At 45.7% G+C, this 16743-nt stretch overlaps 1 protein-coding gene across 4 annotated transcripts in view; it reads right to left on the reverse strand.

Annotated features, from left to right (window-relative positions):
- TRABD (TraB domain containing) overlaps positions 1-11391 on the reverse strand; it is a 35779-nt gene extending 24388 nt beyond the window's left edge. For 2 of the 4 annotated variants that reach the window (XM_068165936.1, XM_068165900.1), the window contains exon 1: positions 11306-11391. The gene's annotated coding sequence lies outside the window, so the exon portion shown is untranslated. Of the gene's footprint in view, positions 1-1977; positions 2532-10630; positions 11053-11305 lie in introns of those variants that run through there. The other 2 variants (XM_068165918.1, XM_068165909.1) reach the window with 2 other exon arrangements.
- Positions 11392-16743: the final 5352 nt, after the last annotated feature.

Below are 16743 nucleotides of genomic sequence, written 5' to 3' on the forward strand. Positions count from 1 at the left end.
TTTGATCATCTTTGTGGCCCTTCTCTGGACCTTTTCCAGTCTGTCTACATCTCTCTTGTATAGCACAAGCAAAACTGGACTTAGTATTCCAGGTGTGGCCTGACAAGTCCTGAGTAGAGTGGGGTCCCTGCTGGAGATGGCCTTGTTGATGTAGACCAGCCTCCTATTGGCTTTCTTTGCCTCAACAGCAGTGTTCATTCATATTGAGCTTTGTTGTCCACCAGATCTCTTTCCACAGAGCTTCTCTCCATCCATGTACCGTGCTGCACTCCTGGGTTATGTTTTCCCAAGCACAAAAGAGAATCACAGAATGATAGGTTTTGGAAGGGGCCTCTGGTCCACCTAGTCCAACTCCTTCAGAGAAGGTTGCAAAGGACAGCATCCACACAGGTTTTGAATTACTCCAGAGATGGAGACTCTACCACCTCTCTAGGAAGCCTGTTCCAGTGCTCTACCAACCTGAAAGTAAAGAATTTCCTTGTGATGTTTAGATGGAGCTTACTAGGTTCAAGTTTCTGCCTGTTAGCTCTTGTCCTTTTACTGGGCACCACTGAAAAAAAGACTGGCCCCATCCTCCTGACAAGTTATAAACACTGAAAAGATTCTCTCTCAGTCAAGTCCCTCAGCCTTTCCTCACAAAAGAGATGTCCTTGTCCCCTCATCATCTTCATAGCCTGTTGCTGCACCCACTTAAGCAGTTCCCTGTCCTTCATGAACTGGGGAGCACAGGACTGGACTCTGGATGAGGCTCCAGACCCCACTGGAGGAACCTCCTGGACTGTACATGCCTGCCTATATGGCCTTCCTAGCAGATACCAGGGCAACTGAAGACTCCCAGAAGACATTTTGGTTAGTGCACTCTTTGAGTCTGTCCATGTCTTTCTGCAGGGTGGACTCTCCCTTCCCATAGCAGTTTGTCATCAGCAGATTTCATCAGGGTACACTTGATCCCATCATCCAAATCACTTAAAGAGATACTGAATGGCATTAGGCCCAACAGCAATCCCTGTGGGACCCCACTTATGACAGGTCACCAGGTTGAAAAGGAGCCATTTACCACCACCCCCTAGATGTGGGCAGTTACAAGAGGCTGCCAAAAAGATTTCAGCAACAGAAAAAAAACTCTTGTGCAACCAGAGCAGTAGTTCTGTTTTGTCCAAACAAACCAAAGAAAGACAGTTTTTTTGCAAAGTTTAGGAATAATTTCTATTTCTAGGACTTCACTGCTACATAGAGAATAGTCATGGTCTTAGCATTCAACTAGAGAGCCAAACACATTGTTATCTGATCTGCATGTCATTGTATATGCTTACAAACATGCCAGGGTCAGAATCAAGATCTGTGTAAAAACCCCAGGAAACTGGGCTTTCAAACCCTTAGTTAATGAGTTCCATGTCTTAAGTCTCATGATTTCTTCTTCTATCCATGTAGTTCAAATCTAAAGGTTCTCCATGAAGCTGGCAGAGTGCTATGACGGTACTCTAATAGGATTGCAATACATGACTAATGCTCACTCTGCTTACTCCCACTGTAATACCACTAAAATGGATGCACCACTTCATTATAGCATTTTGGTTACCTGTCTGACACATGAACTGTATTTTACTTCATTAGGCTAGAGAGCAGTCTTGACCAACTTATTTGTACATGTTTGCAGTCCCATTCTGAGGAGCAGGGGGACAAGTTGGGCTTCTGCACTACACTCAGGTGAGCCTGAAGGAAACCTGGTGGGCACCTAGGTGATAGCATATTCCAGCACACAAATGTGATGGCAAAAGTACCCCCTGGCACAGGAGTCACCTTGAATCTGAGAAGCACTCTGCATCCTGATTTCTAGCTTTTGCTTTCAAGTAAGTTGTTCTGGTTTCCAGCTTTGCTTTAAAAGTATTTCTAACAAAATGAGTGTTTGCCTGGGCAGAATCAGGCATGCAATGTAATTCAGACACCAGGCTATGGAGGGACTTCAGCAATTCACACCTTCGTGCTGTCCAGTGCTGGTGGCTGGTCGGTTAACCAGAGACGACAGCTACAGGCTGGAGAAGAAAAAGACACAAGTGGCCGAGAGCCTGGCTTCTTTGTGTTTTCCAGAACAAAACCCTTATGAAACCAAATAAAGTCCCATGTCCCAATTAGGCAACAGATACAGGCATTGCTACTGAGCTGCAAGACAAAACCTTGTTAAAACAGAAACTACACACTGAAGACAGTCTAAGAGGTTCAGTAACACTATCCAAAAAAAGATGCAAGAAGTCTGCACAAGAAATGGGAGTACTCCATTGTTTCTGCTACAATGCATAATATGAAACCATGGCCATGCCCTCCCCTTTTCCAAAGAACCAACTGAAGAAAACTTGGGTCTCAGAGTAAACTGAAAAGGCAAGTAAAGCTGAACTGCTCTTTTCTGTTAAAGCATTCCCACAACTTAGATGCAGTGTGTCTTCTCTAAGCACAGCAGAAAGAAAACCCTGTCCAGAGAGCCACAACTAGGGACATGCCAGCCCACTTACACCCTCACACTGGACAGCCTGGCTGGAGTTGTCTTGTGGTGTTATGTACTCAAATGAATCCAGCACCTGTTTTTATCCTGTCCTGTCTCTGTTAAACTGGTTTAACTACTCATAGATTTGTGTGGTAAACCCGACTGAAGTGCAGATTCAGGTTAAAACCCAAGCTTTTTCTTCCCACCCTACTAAAGGATTTTAAGCTCAGATGCTCAAGCGGCTGCAGAAACAACTACAGCAGCAAAACTGAAGAGACAGTATGGAATTGAGATGCTGAAACCAACACTGCCCTCTGGAAAAAAAAAAAAAAAAAATAAAAAAAAATTGTCCAGCCTGTATCAGTTTGGAGGGTGCCACTACTCTGAGGGTGCCACTACTCTGAGGGTCAGCTCTGGGCTTGATCCTCAGTTGGTTAACAGGCCAAATATCAGTGTTTTTCTGACAGTGAATCAGCTGGCCCTAAATACAAACTAAAGTTCTAAAATTGGCTGAGGCTCATCAGGGTTTGAAAATGTGTCTCTTACCTATGGAAATACTCCTAAAAATAACAAACTGCAGGTTTCAGTTGAAGAACACTTTTTCTATACAGAAGCACCAAGTGATTTTTACTTTGTCTCCAGCAAGTGACATTTTAGAAAATCTCATCCCATTCTCAACACTAGGTAAATGATTTGTCTGATATTGGAGAAAGAGAGATAGCTTCTCTGAGCTTTACTTATGCTAAATAGCACTACTTTTTACGTGATCTGTGCCACCTTTGAAGAAAGCAAAACTGTTCAGTGTGGTTCCCAGCTCCACCACAGCATAGGTTCCTCACTGTTATACAGATAACAGCATGAAAAGGTGCTGATTCAGATCAAATCCTGGCAACCATACGTGCAACTTAAACCCAAGCATTTCCAAATTCCTCAGAGGTTGATTTTTCATCTTTGTGGGGTTTTGTGATTTGTTTATTGTTTTCCTTTGCTTGGGCTTTTTTAATTGTTTGGGTTTTGGTAAAGTTTGACTTCTAGGTAACATGGCACAGCTTATTTGTCTGTGCTTGATAACCCATATGTGAATTGTTAACAAAGTTGGCAGGGAGATAAAACGTCTCACAGCCATTCAAGGGTGCAACCCACAGCACTTTTCCTCCCAGAAAGAAAGATTAATAAAGATTACAGGGAGTGGGGTGTGTGCATGTGAAAAAGGAGGTTGGCAGAACCTGTCAGAGAACAGAAGGAAATTTGACCCCAAGTTGTAAAGCCACAGGCAAAAAAAGCTGCTTCGGATAGGTATTTATTACATTCCATAATATGTAAACCACAACATCTCATAACCTCAGGTTCTTCTACTCACCATGGGATTTGGCATAAACATGTGAAAGCAATCAAATCTCTCCTCCAGCTACTTCAAAGGCCTGTAAGAGTCCCTCATGAGATAAATCACATACTGAAAATCTCAGATATGACAGTACATTTCTTTCAGAAAAAAAACAGGAGATGTAGCTTCTAGACACTAGCATAGATCAGAGATTAGAAAGCACTTCTGTTCTCTTATTTGACAGGAGACTTAATCTGGGATTCATTCCTCCTACTGAGATTATCACCAATAAAATTCCTGGAGTGTAAACAAACAGGAAGGAGTCTGATCCAGCTTCTTATGATCCAGCAATACTGGGGTTTGCTCCTGTGCTTGTTTAATTTTTGCTAATCCTAGAAAGCCTGCAACTCACAGGGAAATTAAAAATGGTTCTTATTTCATACATACATATAACTTTTTTTTTTTTTTTAATATATACGTGCATATGAACAAAGCAAGACCTTTCCCCAACTCTTAAGACACCTGGATAACCAAGCAAGAATTTGTGAGACCACACAATTAACTGCAAGCCTAAAATTTAGCCACTACTCATCTTACTTACAGATGTCTGTTTCAAGGCCTTGTTCTGACAGCACATGCAGAACAGGCATTCACTCTGACAACACCACTGTAGAAAAGAGGCTGTATTTTTCTCCTGCACTCTGGAAATTAAGTCTTATCCCCTCAACACAAGTAGTTCAGAATAGAACACACAGCTAAGTGCAACATCTTCCAGTAATGCTTACTCCGTATAGTGGCTGACAAAAGCAGTCAGAAAGACCTCCTTGTCATGCTATTTCACATCAGAATATAGAACAGCTTCAGCAGAGCTTCCTCTTCCCATGAAATCTGCTCAGGAACTACTGTTACAGTTTTCATACTGCATAGTCTCAGGTGACCAAAAAGTTCCAGTTCTAGCTGCATATTTATGCATCTGAAATTCTCTTAGCTCACCATCTCAAGAAGTACGCTCACAAGTCAGGGGTTATACCAAGGCAAGTTACAAACATGTTTTAACATGAGGTACTGTTAAAGAACAAATGACCTTTCTCATTTGATTTCAAGTTCAGGCATGACACAGAGGATAAGTATCCTCCTTCTGTAGAGCTGAATTTCTTCATTTATCTTGTCTAAATTTGCTTCCTTCAGACAGTGATTCAACTGATTCAATAACCGCTTTAAAAAAACCTCTCATGCTCCTACCTATAAAACAACCTAGTCAGCCGTTCTTTGAAAATAAGGTTTTTATCAAATGCTTTTTTCCTTCTGAGCTATACAGAAATTCTGAAGCAGCATTTGCTTTCCTCAAGATTTTAACACTGCAAGAGGCAAATGCAGCTCTGTGTAGTCCTATAGCTCTGTATTTCCTAAGTGCTGCACGCACATCAGAACAACTAGTAAGAAACTAGGAGCCATAGAACTACAACTTGTTTCCCCTTTTATTGAAAGGGAAAGTTAATGATTTTTACATTTGATTTCTGTCCCCACCCAATCTAAATACATGTACTACTGTTTTCCATAGTTAAAATATTCACTTGCATTGAACGTATGCAAATCTCTCAGTACTTGGAAGTATTAATCCTTCAGCCTCTGAGATGGGCTTATACGTATCTTCCCTGTTTTACCAATAAGGAATTGAAGTGTTTGAATACTTAAACAGACCTACAAACCTGACTTCTGGTATCTAGGCAAGCAGTTAGGAGGCTACTGGAACTTTCAAAGTGTTTCAATTTCGCAGTGTGAATTTTTCTTTGGTTTTAATCATTGGCCCTATGGAAGAAGATTCCTCCCACACCCCCTGAGATTGCAATTCCTCACAGTAACATGCAAACATCACCACTCATCCTTGTTCCTCTACAGTCACTGTGGAAAAGATGAGAAATAGGCTAAGGAAGCTGTCAAACAATAAAGTGGATGTTCTCCAATGAAAATATAGCACATCTCACACGGGTCATGCTGTAACCAAGTCAGAACTGACCTGTGCTGGACATAAGCCATGAACACACACAACCAACCATTTCATGAACAGCCTTGTGACCCCCAGTCCTCGAATACCACTAACCCTGACCAGAACACAGCCTCAATCTGCTCAGCACCAGATGCAGCAACAACAATGTATTAACATCTACATGTGATAATTGTGCCATGATCCTTTTATCTTTTAAACCTGCAGTTTCACTAGTAACGGATACCCGATTTAGATGGTACAGCCCATATACTTCAGATTAGTATTACACACTACATGAGCACATCTCATCTGAATGCTGCTACCCATTAACAGAAACACTTTATGTAAACAGTAGATGTGTATGTATACTTCAGAAGATACACACAACTTTTCTCCCACTGACAAACCACTGCACTCATTACTCACTCTCAGGAATACTTAACAATATACCTTCTTTGCATAACATTTAATCTACTAAGAAGGCAAAACCAAATCAACAGATACCCAGTCTATGCCTCAGCACCATCCCCTGCAATGGAAACAGAGTATTTAAGACTGATGAGAGTGATGAGGCTTTTTCCCATGCTTGCACACAGAAATATTACAAATGTTTACAAACTAACAATTGTCAGCTCCAAATGGTGTCTATTCTCCATTCATGGACTGCTCATACTCTGAAGGACACAACAGCTGAAGCCTGACTGCCAATTAATGCAACTGCCACAAATTCAGAAATTGGAATGCATTTAAAAACCATCACCAAGGTGACCTAGTCTACGTATTGCACGCACCTCTTTGACATAGCCCATATCCCTGAGCAATTGGTTCTGTCATCACAGATGGCTGCAGATTGCTGCTCTGGTTTCTCATGACTCAGAATTTTCATACATTTCAAAACACAGATTTTTATCCTCTGAGCATCAATGGGATGTTCCTGCAACACTGTGCTGATGTAAGCTGCCTGAACTCAGGTACCTGCACACTGGAGCCAACATGCATTTTCATACTTTGGAAGCTAGAAGTCACGGACAACTAAAACAATTTTGTTTGAAGGGAGGTGTTGAAACATGAAAATGTCTCTCCTGGGACACTGATGCACTGAAATATGTTTATATATTTTGAGTTTTTAGAAATTATCGCTACTACATTGACTAGGGCTATGAGATTAAGAAATCATGAGATGAATACAGGTGCTAATACAGAGCAGAATTGAAAACAAACAACAGGCCAAATTCTTGCTGTTTTAAGAGGCTATAAAGAGGTTGCTGAATTTACAAGCATGGGACAGAAAGACCAAAGGCTCATGGTCCACATCTGGCCAGCCTTTCAGAAATTCACACTGTCTCAGAGCCTACATATCTACCTGAGACACCTTCCTATTTTATTCCACTATGAATCATGTGAATTCAGGGAAGATTTGGAACGATAATTTTATCAGGCTCTTCTGTGATCAACAAATTGGGCAAAGATATCCACTCAGCACATCTCCTCCCAACAGGTTATTCAAAGCTATGAACCAAATTATACTTCTTATTCTTGGAAATCCTCTGCAAAACACTCCCTAGCAAAGCAACAGTAAAAGAACACAGCTGCTCACAGTTTCTATGGAGTTCTACAAGAAGCAAATTTTCCACTCGTTCAGTATCTACAAACAGCCAGCGAAGGAGATGAGTAGGGAAGTTTTCCTATGGGCAACTAACTAGTGATTTGGAAGATACTTGACTTAGTCTGTAAAATTGCTGCAGAAGTCTTCTCTAACACTACATATATGTTTATTCAATATGTCAATGGCTGTCTGCTGAGATACAGAGAAGCTGGGTCTCAAGAGTACTGGCAGACACATTCATTCATTTTTTAATGAACTATTTTAAACGCAATCACTATGAGAGTAAAGTTAGGATTTTGAAGAACAAAATTTTGTCCAACTGCCAAACATTCTTTCTCAGTGCTTTGCCTGCCCCTTCCATTCTAGTCTCTGAACAGTAAGTGGGAAAAAACTAATGTCTTTTTCAAAATCACAAAAGCTGAAGACATTGTTACATGACATGGTCCCAGGTGCTGGTAACAAGCAAAGAGACACAGCTCTACTGTGGCAGGGAAATGAAGAAAAAGAGCCAGGTTTCAAGACACATGTAAAAGAAACAAAGCTCCAGGAAAACAAGCTAATTTAAGCCTGCAGACAAGAGCCCCATATGCTGGCACTAACCATTCAGCACTACAGACACAGTCACGCTAACCTGGGAGGTCACTATGCTCGCAACTCCATTCAACTGCTGCATCACTCATTCAATGTGTTAAGCTCCTAACACCAGACAAGCTCAGCAGATGAAAAAAAAGACCTCTTGAAGAATACCAGTTTCCATTCCCATCTGCTGCCTTCCAAAGAAATGAGAATCACAGGATATCTTTGTCGGAAGATACCTGCAGGATCACCTAGTCCAACCTTCAGCCCAGCACTGCAAGGTGACCACTAAACCACCAGGTCCACATGCCACTGTTTAAACACCTCACGAGATGGCGACTTCACCACTGCCCTGGGCAGACAATTCCAATGTTTGGTAATGCTTTCAGTGAAAAAATATTTCCTAATACCTAGCCTAAACCTACCCTGGGGCTGTCCACCTCCTTGCTCCAACCTCCTTTCAGGTCACTGAATTGGTTCCTTGCACCTCACAGGCTTCTTTATTGGTTATCCTGTAACTAGCTGTCTTACTGTCCTGAAGGATAGCTCCTAGTTGTGCAACATGCAAAACAGATGTCCTACCAAGGCAAGATCAAATCTCCAGATGTATTGTGCAGGTAACTGGAGACCTTTTTTCAACTTCACCAGTGCTCATGTTGCTGCTCAGCTGTGGTGCAGACTCTTGCTTCCTCTCCCAAGAGTGCACACCCTTCCTGACACAGACCTCTCGACACACACGTGTATGACATTGCACTGTCCGTACAGAGAAGGCTATTTGCAGACAGCCTGCAGGGCTTAACCACTGTAAAACATGAACTCTTGGAGCTCCACTGTAGTCTCTCCTGCAGCCTGATCTGTGGTGTCATCAGAACACTTAAATTCTTGCATGCGGAGAATGCAAGTGGCAAAGGAGTAGAAATCAGCCCTTGTAACTTTTTCTTTTTTTAATAAAAAGTGCAAAGGAAGGGAGTTTGTCAGTGAGTGCACACACATTTTCATACAAATCCATATTAAACTTACATGCCACCTGTTCGTTTTGCAGGCAGGAAACAACCCACACACATACCGAGTTTAAGTCTAAATGCAGACTCACAGTGTTAACCAACATATTCATAGCAGCTCAAACTTGAGTGGTCTTTCACAAAAACCTTCAATAATTGACAGTCTGACCTCAGAAATGATTCACATTGAAAACCTATTTGCCAATGTCTGTCTAGTAACAACCAACAGAATTTACTGGCAAGATCTAGCATAAAATAATCTATGCCAGACAACCGGTACTGCTAACTAGCATGGACTTTCTGGCAGGACAAGGAGAGAGCAGAATCCCTTCCTCCTACTGATGCTGGCAGTGCACGTGCATCCCTATTAAATCTGGAGCACACTTACCTCTGACCTGTTCTCATTTTTTCATTTTCTAAGAACGAACCTTTCCTCACTTCTCCCAAGCAGCAAAGGAGGTAAAGAAGGTGCCTTCTGAAAAGCCCTAATTTAAAAAAAAGCCAATTGATGACTCTCCCACAAAGATGCCAACACCATTGTGCTTTACTCATAGCTGTGGTAGTGGCAACAGCAGCAGCAATGTTTCATCATACTTACCATATGGTAGAAAGAATGTACTGAAAAAAATACATGTAACTCTCCCAGCACAGAATCAAACAATATCTGAGTCTACAGATAAGACATAAGAGTGCCAGACACTGTGACGGCTGACAAATTTGCAATCAGCAACTCAAATTACTGAAACTTGAAAGTCTATCAAAAGCTACAAACAGCAGGGCGCAAACCAATGCCACAATCATAATCCAGTATTTTCAATTAATAAACTCATTTAGCTTAAAATAATTAAACATATGAGTATTATTTTCCTACTGCCTAAGGTCTACCTTCTGCTAAAACACTGCAGGGAATTCCCTGAAAGGCTTTTGAGTTTTTAAAAAAATATTGTTTTCTTTACTGTTAGCTTTACAAGAAGGTGTACATGCATTCATGAGATGAACAGTAGGTGCACTGACAGACATCTCTACAAAATGAAGGAGAGAGGACATTTCAGGCACCTTTGATATTTCTTGGCACTGCTACTGACACCACCACTTTTAAAAGCCCATTGTCTTTATTTTCCAAACCAGCAGCAGTACTTTCAACTTTCAGCAAAGTTTTACCGAACAAACCCATTCTCTTTCATCCTGAAAGCTAGCCAAATAAGCACCTTTGCGCAGATACTAGTCTACAAGATCTTCAGTACATATGTTTGCCTCAAGAGAAAGGCACAGGCCACACCTGGGAGACGAGTAATTTTTGAGATCTGGGCTATTTAGAACCATTTTCAATGGAGAATTCAAAATCCTGATTTCAAAATGTATTGTATGTGATACACAATGCAGCAAAACTGGAAATGTCATGAACTCTTTAGAGCACCCCCACCCCCCCATAAAGAAAAGAGAAACCCAGAAAAACTTAAGAGTCTTTTCTCCAGCTCACCGTCGCCACCAAACCCCATGCTCGAATCACAAAACACCTAGAAAACGTAAAACAGCCCTCAGCCTCTGCCCACACCACGCTGCCACCTCCACGAACCGCCAAGCCAGGAAACGGCCATTGCGAAGCGACTGAGAGGTGCAGCCGCTGGTGTCACGGACACGGGGGTCCGGCACTTACAAACAGCCCCAAAAGGACGCATTTCCTCAAGTTTCGTGCCCAAGTTCGCTGGCGGGCCGGTCGGGCTTCCGTGCAGGGCTCTGGCAGAGAGTGGACGAGCAGCGGCCTCCACTTTCCCTCTGGAGCAGGGCTTTAAGCTTCAGTCTCCCCGCTCCGAGGCCGAGGAGGAGAACGCCCGCCTGATGGGTGACCACCCCCGCCCGAAGAGGGCCCCTCAGCCCCCGTCGCCCGCAGGGTCACCAGCGGAGCAGCGCCAAACCAGCCCCAACCACCCTTCCTCCTGGGCGCCGAGGTGCCGTCCGCAGCGTTCTCGGCCCGCCGGGCTCAGGCGCAAGGCCCGAGGAGCACTTCCAGCGGCGGGAGCGGGCCGCGTCGCCCCGCGCTCCGGCCGCCTTCCCACCCGAGCAGGGCGCTGCCCAGCAGTACCGCGGGTCCGGCCACCTGTAAGGGGCAGGGCCGTGTGCATATGAGGGCAAAGACAGCGAGAGGAGGCGGCCGCGCAGCTCACAGCCAACTCCCCTCCCGCGGGGCACCCGGCACAGGGAGAAACGCGACCAGCGCTCCCCACCGCGGTTCCCCTCACAACACGCCCGTCGGCACTGGGGCTCGGCCCCAACATGGCACCGCTACTGCTCCACAACCGGCCTGGAAGCGGCCACCGCGGCGATCTCTTACCTCGCCTTGCCTCTCTCACTTGGCGTGCTGGTCGGCGGGTCCCGCCGCTGTCTGTGGCGCTGCAGAGACAGGCGTCGGTGGCGCCGCGGAGCTCCAGCGCCAGGGGTACGTTAGCCGGACAACATGCTGTATTAGTCATTCATAATGAAGGGCGGGCCCCGTGCCGCTGGGCAGTCTGGGCCTTGTAGTCCTCCACTGCACCAGGCCCCGCGGTGGCGAGGGACAGCGGGCGGCAGCGGACTACGGCTCCCAGGGCGCACGGCAGGGCGCATAGACCGCGGGGTCCGGCAGCCGCTCATCCCCTGCCTGCCTCCTTGCCTGGCTCGGCTGCTTTCCGCAGGTGGATGCTCCGGGCCGGGAAATGGATGGCCCGGTGTCTGTGCCTGCTCGTAGAGGCCTCTTGGGACTGTGCCAGTAAATGGGCCTCCCGGGGTACAGTGTGGGAGCCCTGGTACGGGGGGAGGCGTGGCGGAGCGGGGAGCGTGTAGGGGTGCCGGCAGCGAGTCCCTTCACGTGCCCTGGGGATAGGGACCTTTCTAGCAGGGGATTGAGCTTCGTCCTTTTTGAGGCTAGTTCTCCCAGGTCAGCTGAAGCGGCAGTCTAGGACCGCTGTAACCTTTGCCTCGTGAACCAGGCCCGCCGAGATCGGCGCAGGAGGTTCCTAGTGTGGTACTGATCTTCCAGTCCTGGGCTTTAACCGGCAGCGCTTTCCAGGTGTCTGTTGTGACCGCTAACGAAAAGGCTCCTGCCTTGGCGGTTTGGAAGCGCATGGAGGTGTACGGAGTCCCTTACGGGTGGGACTGTACAGGATGTCCACGCCAAAACGTGCCTTCGTCGTTGGTCTGATGGAGACGGAAGCCACGCACAAACTAAACTACGTCATCTCCGAACCTGCCCCCGACTTCCTTGCCCTGCAGTCCTGCTGCTTACCGCTGGTTTTCTGTCTGTTCGCTTTCTCTGGCACTGGACCTTTCCTCTTCCGTTGGAGAACAGTTAATGTTTCATCCACGAAACCCGAAAAATCCGTGCTGCACCACCTGTCCAAGCACAACCGGCACGTGATGGTGACGCTTTCAGTTATTAGGCTGACACAAGCATTTTATTGGTCGAGAATACTTCTTCCCCCCAACCCCCCAAGAAAGACCTTATTAAAAGTTGATTATAGCTGCTGATTATTTTCTCAAATGGTCTCCAGCCCTTTTCCAGCATCTGTGCTCTATGATGGGTCACAGTTCAATGGCAGTGTGGCTAGTACACCCGTTTGAACATATGCTTATTATCTAAATGCACTTTAATTAGGACCGAGTTGAGATTACAATTTATGATATAGTCTTAAATTTTACTTCTCAGATATATTTTAGCTAGTATTAGTTTAGGATTGAGCTGAGCTTTGGAATTACGTGTTGTGTAGAAATCAAGTACAGGCATGCTGAGGTAGTTGGGAATTCTACTTCCTGGTTTGTGCAATAGTATAAAAGCACAGAGCAGGTCTTTCATGTGTGGATGTTCAACACACATGTAATCAAGTAAAGGTGTGAGCTATGCAGATCTTTACTCCTGAGGAAAAAAAAGCGATCCTGTGTCTGACCGATAAGGAAGAAAATTTTCCTCTGGACATTTTAATCTGCAGTCCACAGATTTCAAATAACCTTTTTATTTTCACAACTGGTGGGTGAAGGCCACTGAGAGAGCTGGGACAGTACTGCACAAAAGCAAATCATTTGATGCTTTTGGGGACTGTGCCAGAAGGCTTTTTTGGCTTTTGAGGACACCCCTGCCCTGAATACTGCTGTTTCCAGATGCAGCTGCTTCCTGCTGACCACAGCTGTTTGCTTCTGAGTTTGTTTTAAATCTTATTTCATGTAGGCATTGGCCTTGTCCAGCCACAAGCTAATCACGATACTGGATCCACCTGGTGCATAGCAGGTATAACACTGTAGTTTTGGTTGAGCAGCATATGACAGAAGTCCTGCTGCTCAGAAACCTGAATTTTAAGTCACACTAGTCCCTTACACAGCCAATTATATATTTTATCCTCTCAGATTTGCTGAACTATCAGTGAATGCCAAACGTACACTCATGCCCAGTTACTTGCAGTGTAACATGCTTGGTTCAAGCTGTATGTCCTGAGTAATAGCTCAACAGTTTTTAAGCTGCAGCTCCTTCTGCTGTACTACCACTGGTGCTTTGTGCAAGCTTTGTGAGACCTTTCACAGACTACAGATGTGTTCCCAAGCTTCCCACTGATTCAGCTGCAAAGGTTAAGGGATTTCTGGTCAAAGCTGGAGCACTGTCTTAATCTGCAGGAAAGACCTCACCTGATGTGATCTGATCAGCAAGCCCTCCACTTGTGGGAATTCTGGGAACCTGATTTTTTGCCTGGTTTTGCTCTAGCTCACAATGCTGCACCCTGGTTACATCAACAGGGCTGGTAGTTTTGTGGGCAGTTGCTACAGGCAGTGTTTCCTTTACTGGCTCAGCGGGAGCTGTGGTGATTGAGTGTGCCTTTACAAGGACCAAGGTGAAATACAGGTCCCTACTGACATGAAACAGCATGGCTGGAGATTCTGCCTCTGCTTTTTCAGCCTGATCTGTGGTGCACATAATTCTCAGAGTGGGAAGAGAACACTGAAACAGGAGAATATGTATCAAAATACAAAGACATTGTCAATGTGCACTCACAGCCTAGAGAAGCAATTTCATCCTGAGCTGCATGAAGAGAAGTGTGATGAGCAGGTCAAGGAAGGTGATTCTCACCCTCTGCTCCACTCTTGTGAGACCCCACCAGCCTGGAGCATCCAGCTCTGGAGCCCCCAGCACAAGTCTAGAGGAGGTCCATGAAGATGATTAAGGGACTGGAGCACCTCTCCTATGAAGACAGACTGAGAGAGTTAGGGTTGTTCGGCCTGGAAAAGAGAAGGCTCTAGGGAGATCATACAGTAGCTTTCCATCTCCAAAGGAGCCTACAAGAAAGCTGGGTATGTACAAGGGTATGTAGTGATAGGATGAGAGGGAATGGCTTTAAACTTAAATAGGGTAGATTTAGATTAGATGTAAGGAAGAAGTGCTTCACGGTGAGAGTGATGAGGGACTGAAAAAGGTTGCCCAGAGAGGTCAAGAAGACCTCTCTGGGCAACCTTTTTCAAGAGTTCAAGGCCAGGTTGGGTAGAGCTTTGAGCAGGCTGGTCTAGTGGAAGGTGTCCTTGTCCATGGCAGAAGCTTGGAACTAGATGATTTAAAGTCTCTTCCAACCCAAACCAATCTATGATTCCATGATTTCCATGTGCAGTGATCCCAGGGGTGCAGGTCTCTGCATCTCTGTCAGCAGCACAAACACTGGTATCACTGATCACAGGATCACAGGATGCTAGGGGTTGGAAGGGACTTCTGGAGATCTTCCAGTCCAGCCCTCCTGCCAGAGCAGGATCTATAATCTGGCACAGGTCACACAGGAATGCATCAAGATGGGTCTTGGAAATCTCCACAGAAGGAGACTGTAAACTCTCTGGGGAGCCTGCTCCAGTGCTCTGTGACCCTTACAGTAAAGAAGTTATTTCCTCATGTTGAGGTGGAACTTCCCATGCTGTAGTTTACATCCATTGCCCCTTGTCCTATCACAGGGCACAAGCGAGAAGAGGCTGTCCCTTCCTTGTTGACACCCAACCCTCATATATTTATATACACTTATTAGATCCCCTCTCAGTCTTCTCCATTCCAGACTCGAAAGTCCCATGTCTCTCAGTCTTTCCTCATAAGGCATGTGCTCCAGTCCCTTAATCATCCTGTAGTCCTCCATTGGACCCTCTCAAGTAGATCCCTGTCCTTCTTGAACTGAGGAGCTCAGAACTGGATGCAGTATTCCAGGTGGGCTCTCACTAGGGCAGAGTAGAGGGGGAGGAGAACTGCTGGACACACTCTTCTTAATGCACCCCAGGATACCCACAAGGGCACATTGCTGTCCCATGTATAATTTGTTGTTCACCGGGACTCCCAGATCCTTCTCCATGAGGCTGCTCTTTAGCAGATCACCTCCTGACCTGACACAGCTGGAGAATGGGCCAACTAGGGAAGGCTCCCTGTCAAACCTGTTGTCCATAGAGAAGAACTTGTGGGTGGCATGAAGGTTGGAGACTCTTGGGCACAGTGATCATGAAATGGTAGAGTTTTCAGTTCTTGGGGAAGAAAGGAGGGCAGTCAGTAGAGCTGTCACTTTGGACTTCCAGACGGGAGACTTGGACTTGTTTGGGAGACTGCAGAGTCCTTTGGGTGGCAGTCCTAACAGGCAAAGGAGTCCAGGAAGGTTGGACATGCTTCAAGAAGGGAATCTTTAAGGTGCAGGGGCAGGCCATTCAGGTGTGCCATGAGACAAGTCAGTGAGGAAGAACTGGCCTGGGCTGAGAGCTTTGGCTGAACTCTGGAAGAAAAAGAAAGTTTCTACCCTATGGAAGAAAGGGCAGACAGAAAGAGTACGAAGGTATCATGAGGTTATGTAGGGAGAAAAGCCCAACTAGAACTTAATCTGGCTACTGCCATTTAAAAAAAAAAAAAAAAAAAAAAAAAAAAGTTTTTTATAATGCATTTATAACAAAAGGAAGGCTGAGGAGAATCTTCATACTTTATTAGATGCAGGGGAAACATATAGTGACCAAGGATGAGGAGAAGTCTGAATTATGGAATGCCTTCTTTGCCTCAGCCTTTAATGGTAAGACCAGCTGTTCTCCAAGTGCCCAGTCCCCTGAGCTGAATGACAGGGGTGAGGAGTAGAATGCAGCCCCCATAGTCCAGAAGAAAATGATCAGTGACCCACTACACCACTCAGATGTACACGAGTGTTACCTGGCACGTGTTAGAGGTTCTCTGTGAGTTATAAAGGCAGGATCTTTAAAATGTTTATTTGATAACCAAAGTGATTCTGTTCTTTCCTCCACCTCCTGTCCCCTGTGGTGACTGAAGAGTTCGGCTGGCAGCCGTCCTGCTGGTTAGCGACGGACAGAGGGTTCTGGAGAAAGCGTCCCACAGGGGACCACGGGACAGGACGCCTCGTGCGTGAGGCAGGGAACCGCAGGTGGTCCTGCCTAGCCCTGCAAGTCGGGGGACAGCCACGCAGGCAGGGAGCCTGCCGGTGCGAGGGGTGACGCCAACCGCCCTGGGGCATTGTCCCCGGAGGCTGCGGTGGTGGCCCGCGGCGAGCAGGGGTGCGAAGCTGGGGCGCCCTCTGGCGCCCTCCTGCCGTCAACACACGTCAAGAGTTCCTGGCGCAGCAGCTATACACCCCCGCTTCACTTTTCCAACGTAATTTTTCGGAGACACCATCCATTGCAGTGAGCGAACAGAAGAAAGGGAGGTGGAATGTCTAGTAGCTCCACAGAGTTCATGTGACCTGGGATAGAGGCAGATTTATGACATAGCATACCACATTGGAAGGGACCTCAAGGATC

Source organism: Melanerpes formicivorus, unplaced genomic scaffold (genome assembly GCF_026170545.1).
Source record: "Melanerpes formicivorus ecotype bairdi unplaced genomic scaffold, bMelFor1.0.p_v2 SCAF_3, whole genome shotgun sequence".
Lineage (NCBI taxonomy): Eukaryota > Metazoa > Chordata > Aves > Piciformes > Picidae > Melanerpes > Melanerpes formicivorus.